We start from the raw sequence: 12,498 nt of genomic DNA on the forward strand, positions 1-12,498 counted from the left end.
ACTCTTGTTCTTAACAGTCATTTAGACTTATTAGAGGACTCTAGGCAAGTGAGAAGAGGTTAGAGCATAGTGAGGTGAGCTGTAACGGACTCTCTCAGACGGCCCACAGACCCTTTGGGAGGTCCCAGGAGGTTGGTTATTTCAGGTCAAGTGCATCTGTGACCACAAATTGCTCCTCTCCGAGTAAGCACTTTGTTTCAGGCCATCACACAAAGGAAATTAGATTATTAAGAATGCAGGCTACTCAAATAACAAGAATAAGCAGCATTTTAAATCAGCTTAATATTCACCTCAATTAAAGAAAAGGCAAGCATTTGTGTCAACCACAGGTTTGGTCTAGAAATACTGCTGCAGTTTTCTGCGTTGCTGGCCCAACGTGAACATTACTACAGGTTAATAAACTTGCAACTTGACACAGTGATAGTTTCACCTATAAAAGTGATTTAACATGTTTATAAAATGAGATTATACAGAAGTCTTATTCAGGCCATTTCTGCTTAACTCAAGCAGTAAAGAAAGCAATGGCAATTCAAGCTAAAAAGATCAAAAACTAATTGTCCAGCAGTTGTCAGCATCGGGAGGATGCTGACATGACTGCACAATTAAGACCTCTGAAAACAGGAGCAATTGTTGAGGCTGATTTTAAGTTATGCTAACAAACAAAATGCAGCAAACATTCTCTCTCACAGACCTTATTAATGGCCACAGGAATTTAATTTCTATTAAATTAATTCCACATTAATTTAAACTTGCATACTCCTTTACTACTTGCTTAGATTTTTCTATGCCACTCCTTTTTTTTAATACCATTTCTCTTTATAAATAGATCAGATTATGTGTAAGACCAGAGATGTAAAAGAAAAATGGAATTTACAATGAAAAAAAAAAAAGTGCCTAATGAATTCCATTTTCAGCCATGGGATAAATAGTATCAAGAGATTCTTCAGGTTAAAATCAGTTCAAAGATTAACCTAAAAGAAGAGAAGACACATCAAATTTTCCTTGGTTGACAGAGACCCAAATTTGCATCACCCCAATTTTGACTAAATAGTGCCTTCAAAACTAAAAACGACTAGTAAAAGTTCACAAATACTTGACCTAATTTTTCTTAAAACAATGCCCATAAAGTTCTTAAAATAATTTAGGGATACATTGCTACTCTTTTGCTATTGTTTTTATGCTATTAATTATGAAATTCAAAAACTACAGCTGTATAAAACTCGCAAACAAATAAAACTACTTCACTTTGATCTTCCACCAGGCAGCAATGAACCACAGTCTTTTGTAATCCCAAACTTTACATATTTCTGTTTATTGTTTTCAGTACAATTTGACTGCATTTTATTTCCAATAATGAACCATACAACAGAGGAGGAGGTTTAAAGAAAACAACAACAGGCGATTAAGTCTCAATATCTTGACAGTAGGAAATGTTACCAGAAAAACAATCCTTCCTTTAACAGTAAACATCACAAAACTGCAAAAGATGGAGACAGATCAGTTATTTTTTGCTGCATAAGTAGTCACCCAAACTTATGGTGTTAAAGTATAAGTACTAATTATTTATTATCATCTTTTATGGTTTAGAGGTTTTTGAGTTCAACTAGAGCCCTTATGTGGGGTCCCAGGCTGTTATGGTAACATGGGGGGCTGGGGCTAAATAAGTTAGACATTAATACTTAATTAATTAATACTTAAGTTCATTAATTGTCATTCACAACTAAAGAAAAGTAAAGAGAAATTCTAATACTCATCCTTACTGCTCAAGTACAGAAATCTTGTGGGTGTTTTAGATAAAGAAGTTTGCTCATTGTACTTTACCTCTAGTTAGGAAGAGATTGTGTGTAGTCAGATTCCTCCTCTTCAGGAGAAGTTGGTTAGTCATATGTTCTATAGAAGCATTCTCAACAATTCTCTTCATTGAGAATTTTTAATTCTCTGCATTGTGTCTTGCAAGCAGCCAACACTTTCTGCAGGTTTGAGACAGTGAAGCCTATCTCCGGTTGCAGAAAGCATGAGATGAGGCCTCACTTGCCCCATCCTCAAATGCAATCATGTTGGCTCAGTGTCTCCTGTGCCCTCTTCAGAACCAAAGCCAAAGCCACAGCTACACGCTGCTTGTTTCAACAGCCTGTGGGTCGTGAGTGCCAATGTAACTCATTCCCATGTAGCAGTGCAGGCATTTGGTAGAGACGAAGTTTTCTCTCAACCCTGACCCTTTGACTCAGATGGCTGGCAGGGTCTAGTAGGCTTCCGGCCTTTTAATAAAAGTGGGCAGACACACAGGGAAGAGATTCATAAAAGTTTATAGAGATAGTTCTTTTGGAGCCAAATGTCAGGGGATTAAATCAATGAAACCATCAAAAATGAGAGTTTTGGGAAGCCTTGGATACATGATCTTGTGTCTAAAATTCCTTGTCCGGATAATCAAAAATTGGACCTTTCATCACGTACAAGAGGAAGTACATCACTGCACAGGTGAGGGTTACAGAACTGGAGCAGGGATGTGTGGAAGAGGCAATGTTCTTTTGACAACAGTGAAAGTTAATGGAGCCAAGGGAGATAAACCGTCTAAGTACCCAGGGAGAAAGTGTGTCCTCAGTTGGTTTTGACTATAGGAAAAAGAGCAATGAAGAGGCAACATGCACAGGTACCTTATCTAAAGAATGGTAACCAGTACCAGAAGACTCAGATGGAAAAAAACCACAGGATGATGGCAAGGTTGCAGGAAAAAAAATTACAATACAGACTGTGATGAGGTAGAGCCAGTGGCAGAGGCCACTTTATTGATCATCTCATTATATAAAAGGATGTGACATTGAAAAATTGTCAACCTATGCTTACTGTTAGGGTGGGCAGGACATGCACCTTTACCCTATACTGAGAGTAATTTCAGATTTCTCTGTCTATCCCTGAATAGTGCTTCCTGAGTGCCCATTTTGTTCCATCAGACAGAATCTAGTTTCTTAAAAATGCCGACTTCTAGATTCCAACTCCAGAAATTCTGATCGAATGGGTGTGGTTAGGGGCCTGGAAATGTATTTCGCAAGCTCTCTAGATACTTTTGATGCATAGCTCAACTTCAGAACTGATGACATGCTTAGCAAGGCACAACTGGAAAGCATCCGTCTGATAGTCAATTAGTCACAATCCTAGTATAAGCAACCTCAGCATGTGCATCTACATTCTAACTGTTTCATCCTGATACCAAAATGCAGTCTACAGTAAACACCATGAGATCAGGGATGATGCCCCTATGATTTATTATCTTTCTCTGATACGTTCCCTGGTGTGTGGCAGACAATATGCATTTAATGAATGGACAAGTCACTAAATTGTTGAATAAAATATGTAATATCCAAATAACTTTCTCATGCTGCCAAAAAGTACAAATCAAGAAACAGCATTCTTTCATTCTTTTATCAACCCACAAAGCAACAATCACTTTTTAAGGGTTTATTGTATGGTAGGTATTATGTAACACACTAGCGATGCAGCAATAAATGAAAGTATTCCCATTTCCTATGGTTCTATTCCTCAACGGTGTTTATTTCTAATAAAAAATAATAAAGCCTTTTGAATCTCCAAGATGAGAGGTGGGTTTTTTTTGTTTTCTTTTTTTTTTTGAGTGCTTTAGTGTCTCTGTTTTCTACGAAGGCAACTGTTAGGCAGTTGTGAGTCACTGCAATAAAATCGCAGGCAAAAGTTCATGCCCTCACTTTTACAGCTGAGGTTTGGGATCTGGTTCATCTTCCCTGTGATTTTTGTGGGGCTGAACGTCCTTTCTCTTATCAGAGAAAATTTCAGTGAATTCCCTCAGAGACAAAGCTTTCAAATCTATGACCTCTTCACCAGAACACATTTTCTATCCGTTTTTTTTTTTAATTTTATTTTATTAAATAAAGGATTGAGGTGGGAGAGTCAATACTTAACACACAAACATGCACAAATATTTTCCCAGCCATGCAGAGGGAAGGTATTACATTAATACAGAAAAGGATGCCCAGGGAAGGTTGACTTAGGTAAGCAGAGTAACTATGGAATTTTAAGTGACAGAAACAGTCAAATCAGATCAGAAACCAATTTCAATCTACTTCCTATCTCTGAAGGATTATCACGGGAAATTGTTAGAAATAGATCTGGCGTGTTATTTCCTGGGGAGGAAGATGAACCATTTCCTCATGGCTTTCTTAGAAAATCCTATCAGAAAAACATCTGTTCCTGAAATTTCAGTTTTCTCTATATTTTTAAGTCAATTCTGTATAAAGGCATATTATTTTCAACAGTCCTATTTATTATTTTAGAAAATTCACAAGCCCCACACTCCTGTCCAAACAGCAGGGACATTACTGGATTTCAATTTTTCAATATCCCAAGGAGTCCCAAACAGTGGGCATCGTGAATTAACCAAACCGAACAGGTGTGTCTTTTATGTGTGTATGTCTTTGTGAGAATCTGAACATTTTCATAGGCCCTCTACTTCACCAGGGTAATCTGGAAGAGAATATTCTACCCAATTCACCTTAGTTCCAAGGTCTGTTTTACTTTGTTGGAGGTTGGGGCTTTTTTTTCCAGAGAAGTGTTTGACAAAGATGAGATTTATGATTACAGTTTTGTGTGTTCTAAGTTTTTATTTAAATTCCAGCTATTTAACATACAGTTTAATGTCAGCTGTATAATATAATATAGTGATTCAACACTTCCATATAACACCCTGTGCTCTCATAACTGCACTCCTTAATCCCCATCCCCTCTCTCCCGCATCCCTCCCCTCTGGTAACCACCAGTTTGTTCTCTATAGCTAACAGTCTCTTACTTGGTTTGCCTCAATCTCTTTTAGAAAAAAAGAAATTTTCTTATAAAGCAGTACACCAGATCAAGTACTCAGGGATCTTAGAGTTTATTGGAATCGGACTTCACAGTAAAATTATTCCTCAATTACTTAAAACCTGAATTCTCTTCCGGGTTTTTACAACTCAAATTGAAGATTTCACTAATAATTTCAAGACTATACCAAGTGTTTGTCTCACTTCGGTTTGGTTGTTATATTAAACAATCATTTTACAGGATTATTGGACATAACCTAAGCAAAGGAGCCTTGACATAACACATAGCAAATTTTTAGTTTATTGAGTTATTTGAAATAGAATGTTCAGATTCCTAAAACAAGTGTTTATCAAAGATGAAAGAAAATTTTAACTCATTCCAGGTGTGCTAGATTCATTGCTCTTCGGAGGCATTATATAATTTTACTTGTTTGCTTGTTTATTTACAGGATCTACAGACCCTGACCCAGTAAACGGCCTCTCCAAAATGGCACAGCAATGTGCTGTGAAAACCACTGACCATATTAAGAAGTGACTAATAGAGATGTAGGCTTTTATTTTTTTTTAAAGATTTTATTTATTTATTTGACAGAGAGAGATCACAAGTAGACAGAGAGGTAGGCAGAGAGAGAGGGAAGCAGGCTCCCTGCTGAGCAAAGAGCCCGATGCGGGACTCGATCCCAGGATCCCGAGATCATGACCTGAGCTGAAGGCAGCGGCTTAACCCACTGAGCCACCCAGGCACCCCAGAGATGTAGGCTTTTAGGTGTCATAGCCATTTTGTTTCCTCATGCTTAAACACATTTTAAGCAGGGAAACCAACAATCTTAATTCTAAAAGAGCTATCTCTTCCCAATTACCAGCAATATCTGAGCTAAATTTAGGTCAGAACTTCAGACATTTTAAGCCTAAGGTCTGTATGAAAGGAAAGGTGTCTCAAAAGTTTCACACACTGGAGTAGGTTAAAGTCCTTCTTGGAATTTTCTAGAAATTGTCACTGTTTTAATAACACAGCAACAGTAGAGTATGATTTTTTTAGATATATAACATATATGACACATATTTTGTGATATAATGGGTGCTAGCCTCCAGAGACCATTAATTCTAACTGTAATTGGAACCAGTGGAAAGTATAGGCCATCTATGACCAACATCTCCTCCAAATACATTTACCTGAAACCTTTATTAGAAAGAAGACCTCGAGAATGAAATAAAACTCAGTAAGATCAATGTTGCCTGCACCTGAGAATACAGAGTCAATAAAAGAGATGATTAAATAGCCATTTATCTCCCACCTAACCCAGGAAGCTTCCTAATGTGAATTTTCCATGGCAGCAGTGATGTGAGGTTTTGAGAAATGCTAAAGAAAATACTGGAAATGTGCTTCAGTGGAAATGAAGAAAGTTTAATCAAAACCTAAAAAGATGGTGTTTTGGGGAATTCAAAAGTCAAGTGGTTAATTATTTTGTCTAAACAACAGTGCTTTGAACTAGAGCAATAAGCCCATCTTCACTCCGATGATTCACTTCTCTGTAATCACAGAGCAAGCAGAAGGCACCATTTAAAATACAAGTCCTATCATGTACTTCGTGGGCTCCCAACTATTCACCGGATTCTCTTCTCTTTCAGAGTAAACCCTAAGTTTGGCCCACCAAGCAAGACAAGGCCCTTTCCTCACCTCTTCCTTCTCTACTTCTCTCCCACCCCTGCCACGCTGCCCTCCTTGATTTTCCTGAAACACGAGGGATGGGATCAGGACCTTTGCTTTCTTGCACTGTCTAAACTGCTCTCCCAGATTCCAGCAGGCTCACATCCACACCTCCTTCAGATTTTGCTCACCCTCTCAATGATACCTGCCCCCCACCAGGCTGTTTGAAATTGCACTCCCCTGCCCTCTGCACTTACAGTCCCTACCTTCCTGCCCATCTTTATCTCGCCATCACTTATGGCCCACCGAAATGATAAGCCATATCTTCTTCTAACTAGAATGTCAAGTCCATAAGGGATTTGTTCTGCTTGGTCAATTATGCATCCCCAGGGCCTGGAAGAATTTTTGGCAAATGAGTGCCCCATGAACACTTCTTGTATAAATGAATCAATGAGAACCGCAAGTCCCAAAAGCTCTGGGAATATTAGCACAACTGCCAGCTAGGTGTGGCTATTTCCCAATATTCATTTCCAGCCTCAGGGGTCTCCCTTGACTTTTCTGACACCATTGTCACCAGCCAGCTGACATTTCATTTTGGTTTTCTCCTCCCTATCTTAAACTTTGACTTCCCAAGAAAATCATGTTCCCAACAAAATTTGAACATTTCTATCCATGACCACCTTTGAAACTCCTGCATGGGAAAACACTGTTTTCCCTTTCTATTGTTTCTCTCACTCATTTCTTTTCTATTCTTATCATACCCATCTAGTCTATTTCTACAGATTTAATATCTGATCACTCTACCCTAATTTTTCCTTGCACCAATCAAGTGAAGTGGGTAACAAGGCATCCCCAAAACAGAGCTACTCTGACTCTAAGTACATACTCAAGAGAAAGGCACATGAATGAATTTATGAGTAAAATATATTTTTCAAATATACCACTCTTATTTTCTCACATGGTCAAAAGTATATGCCTTATTTAAAAATTTAACATGTTGTATCCTTGTCAACATAAATCTTCTAGAATTTATCCCCACCCCTATCACTCTCTTTCTTTTCTTAAACTAAAGTCTCCCCTCTTGCTAGCATACACTGACCCTATGTCAAAGGGAAAAAAGCCTTTCTCCATCCACTTCTGATTTGGAAGATAGAAGCCATCTCTTGTACTTGTCACTCACCTAAATCCCATCTATCTTTGAAAGTTCCATGTCCTCTTGGATTTCCACAAATACATATCAGATAAATGCAGTATGTTGTGTACTCTGTAAGACATGTCACTGGATAGAGATACTCCCAACACAAAATCTCTCTCCTTGAGCATTTATGACACTAAAAACTTGAGGAAAAGGCACATGCCCACGCATGTCATGTGAACACCCATGAACAAAATATGTTCTTCCACTCAAAGAACTCACAATGTAGTAAACAATAAAAAATGCACCGTTTGTCTAAGCTGTATAAGCTGTATAAGCCTGTGCGAGTCAGTAATAGGTGCCACAGGGAAAAATAAAGGCAGGAAAAGTGAATAGGCAAATATGGGTAATTTAGACAGAGTCCCTGTTAATTACCTATTATTTCAGCAGAATTCTGACAGAACTGAGAGAGCAAGCCATGGGGACACCTTGAGAGGAGTAACCCAGGCAGGGGAAGAGCAAATGCAAAAAAAAAAAAAAAAAAAAAGGCCAGCTACAAAGGGTCCTTTCAAGATGCCAGCACGGATAGGGAGGATGAGGGAACTAGAGAAGGAAAGGAGAAACTAGGGCATGAGATCATGGCAGGTGTTGGAGAATTAATGGTGTTTTGATCCTGCCTTCCCAGCTTCCAGGTAAAGTTCTTTAAGCCAGAGCAGTCCTACATACATACTCTAAACCCTCCATGGAATGCACTGTGAGACCGTGCACAGGGTAGATGCAGGAGCCATGCTTAGAAACTGCCATTTGTACACAAAGAAATTGGTTCCAAATATCTTCATGTTCCTCAAATGAGAACAATTTACCCCTGGAAACACGAAATGAGTTGTAGAAGGTCTACAATAGATTACTCCATCTATTAGGAATTCAAAACACTTAGGCCAGAGAAAAACTCCCAAAATTACAATCTCTCTCTCCCCCAGATGACCAGATCATTCCAAATCTTTTTTTTTTTTCTTACTGTACTTGGTTGGTGGCTGCTGTTACTTTTTTTTTTTTTAAACTTCTTTTTAAAAGATTTTTTATTTGCAGAGAGAGAGAGAGAGAGCACACCCATGAACAGGGGAGCAGCGGGCAGAGAACCAGGTTTCCTACTGAGAAGGAAGCCCGATGCGGGGCTCAATCCCAGGACCCCAGGATCATGACCTGAGCCAAACGCAGATGCTTAACCGACTGAGCACCCAGTCACCCCCCCCTTTTTTCACTTCTTAATTCATCTTACAAATTTCATTTTTTTTTCAATGAAGGATTATATCCTTTGGCTCCCCACTTTTTTTTCTTCTTCAGACACATGATTTGCAACTTTAGGCTGTCTTGGGTTACAAATAGTATGCAGTCAGTCATCCATTAAACATGGACTAGGTGCCAGTTATATACAGATATTTATCTAAGCATTGGGATGAGACAGGATTGAGATTCAAGCAAACACTGAAATTAGAGTCAAGTTTAATTGTGAAGCCCTTTATTAGGGGGGAGGCCATATTTATGAAAGAAGGCCAAGAACAGTAACAAATCCAGAACTCTGGGGGGACTTAAGAAAATTCCTATCAAGTACTTTTGATAGACCTGTAACATAATATTATCAATTATATTAATAACTAATACTAATTATCAGTATCAAAATAATTTTCAAAATTACATATCTAGTATGTGATCATTTTACTTATCCATAACGCAAATAAGATGCACAACTTCAACTTTACACTCTCTCCATCTCTGCCATGTCTCCTGAGCTCTGTTCCCAGGCATATTTCCATCTGAACATTGACCCAGTGCCTGCCTGCACCCAACAAACCCAGAACAGAGCTTTCATCATCGCTCTGATACAGCCTCTGCTTTAGGATACATAGTCCTCCCATCCTTTGCCATTTATCTATAAAGCACTCACAGTGGAAATTAGGTACAAAAATAGCTTTCCACAGAACTTTTCTGCCTTCACCTTTCCTCTCCTCCAATATGTAGAGTGTATCATCTGACATTTGTAGTTTTTTTTATTCATTGCATAAATGAATTAACCAAGAAAGCAAAGCAAGTGATACGTTAGAAATGTCAGAATGACATAAAAAAAAAAAAATAGAAGGAATTCCTGCCCTTTTTAACATTGTGGATGAAACTGGACACATTATTTTAAGTGAAATAAATCAGACACAGAGACAAATACCGGGTGACCTGACTTCTAGGTGGAATTTTAAAAAGTTGAACTCACAGAATCGAAGGGTAGAATAGTGGCTCCTAGGGTCAGTGGGGGGCAGGGAGATGGGAGGTGGGTGTGTGTTCATCAAAGGACACAAATTTCTAGTTATAAGATAAGTAAGTTCTGGGGCTCTGATGTATGGCATGGTAACTATAGTTAATACTATATCATACACTTAAAATTTGCTTTAAAAAAAGATGTTAAATGTTCTCACTACACACATACATATGCAATAACTTTGAAGTGATACATTTTGTTCATTAACTTGATTGTGGTGATCATTTCACAGTGTATACATGTGTATCAAATCATGTTGTATACCTTACACATACACAACTTGTATTTATCAAAAAAAGAAAAAAATAAGTCAGGCTGGCCAACTCACTGGGTTCTTAAGTATTAAATGATATGCTTTAACTTGGTTTAGGCGGTAACTCTGGGAACAAGCTCTTCCTAAGCCAGCCGGTCCTGCGTTTAGGGAGGGTGAGAAGGATTGCCTGTCTCGGGTGGGTCACAGGGTGATACCAGCACAGGTGACGAGATGATAAGTCAATCTTCCTTCTCTGGGCTCTCATGGGGATTTACTTCAGCTAAGTCTTTAGGCATTTTCTTTTATTTCTTGTACCTAAAACCAGTGAAAATTTTTGCTCTGCCTTTTGCCCACATATTAGGAAATTTTATGACCACCATGTTTTGCAAGTCTGATCTGAAAAGGTAAAATGCCCATGTTTTGTTTTCAGACAAATGTTTCAAAAATCTCAAGTAAGGAACATAATTTGATAGAATCTCAAAACCCAAAATTTTGAAAACCTGAACTCTTAAAATACCCTCTCCTGATTGCAGAATTAAAATATGCTATTGTTAGCCTAGGTGTTCTGGCCTTTTTTGTTTTTGTTTGTTTTGCCTAGTAGTGAATGAATATAAAATTAGGATATATTGTGACATATTGTGACCTCATTGTGACAATGATACATTTCAATTTTCCTTTTACTTTATGTGGCTTTGTTTTTCAGTTTGGGCAAGCAAAAGCTACTATCAAGATATAATGTGAGATAGGGCACCTGGGTGGCTCAATGGGTTAAAGCCTGCCTTCATCTCAGGTCATGATCCCAGGGTCCTAGGACTGAGCCCCACATCAGGCTCTCTGCTCAGCGGGGGGCCTGCTTCTCTCTTTCTCTGCCTGCCTTGCCTGCTTGTGATCTCTGTCTGTCGAATAAATAAATAAAATCTTTAAAAAAAAAAAAAAGACATAACGTGAGAAAGTCTGGAGAATGCTGCTATTTTTAAATATATTTCGCCTTTCAAATAGATTATAGTTATTTAATAAAATTTTAAGTTACTTATCTGATTGTGGCTTTGTGGGTTACAATACAGTAAGCAATGTGGAAATGACTGTCCTCTTCATTTCTTCATTCTGTTTGTGATGAAATCAACTTTTCTCTAAAGATGAATGTCTTGTGAGGTTTTTTTTTTTTAATATTTTATTTATTTTTTTGACAGAGAGAAATCACAACCAGACAGAGAGGCAGGCAGAGAGAGAGGACGAAGCAGGCTCCCTCTGGAGCAGAGAGCCCAACGCAGGGCCCGATCCCAGGACCCTGAGATCATGACCTGAGCCGAAGGCAGAGGCTTTAACCCACTGAGCCACCCAGGCGCCCCAAAGATGAATGTCTAACACTACAGAATTACATGAAATCTCTTTCAGCTGTTAACAGATATTACCAACATGTAAAATTTTATCAATAGATTCTTGATATTTTTCCTGAAGTTAAAAAATGTAAAAAAATGCTTCCTCCAGGAACTACTTCTGCTTTATTCTCACCGAGCTGTGATTCTTTTGTTTCCTGATTACAGTGCCTAATTCCCTATTACCCTGCAAAGTGCAGTGTATGGGACTTAAAATCCAAACATCTTTTCGTCAATTAGAAAGACTCTGCCCTTTAATAAGTAGTTTCAAAAGAAGATGTTCGTCCTAAGGAAATGCTCTAGCATTGGGGAATGGTAAAGCTTTTCATACCTTCCTTATGAACAAAATATTTCCTGCCAATTCTGTGGGATTGGAAGGTATTTTTTATTTGGAAAAGCACTTGTTTTCTCACCAAATAGTCTAATGGATTTCTGTTGTTTTGTTTTGTTTGTTTTGTTTCCTATTTAAGTATGTTCTTTGGTCTCAACTGGGTAAAAGATTTTCAAAATCTAAGACAGGCCTCCAGCCATAAGTAATAACAGTAGAACTACACAAGTAGGATTACATTAAACTAAAAAGCTTCTACGTGGCAAAGACAATAATCAACAGTGAAATGGCAGAGTGCAGAATGGGAGAAAATATTTACCACCCTTATTTCTGATAAAGAACCATATATATACACACACACACATACACACACACACACATAGACATACATATATACAATTCAGTAGCAGAAAACACAAGTTAAAGTCTGCAGCCCATTTTTAAGATGGGGATGGGCTGCAGACTTTTACAGACATTTCTCCAAGGACAATATACAAATAGCGAACAAGTGCATGCAAGACAGTCAACATCACTCAACACCAGGGAAATGAAAATCAAAACCGCAATGAGCTATCACCTCACATTTGTTAGAGTGGCCATGATCAGAAAAGCAGGATGGTAAGT

The sequence above is a fragment of the Meles meles genome, chromosome 10 (genome assembly GCF_922984935.1).
Source record: "Meles meles chromosome 10, mMelMel3.1 paternal haplotype, whole genome shotgun sequence".
In the NCBI taxonomy this organism is placed as follows: Eukaryota; Metazoa; Chordata; class Mammalia; order Carnivora; family Mustelidae; genus Meles; species Meles meles.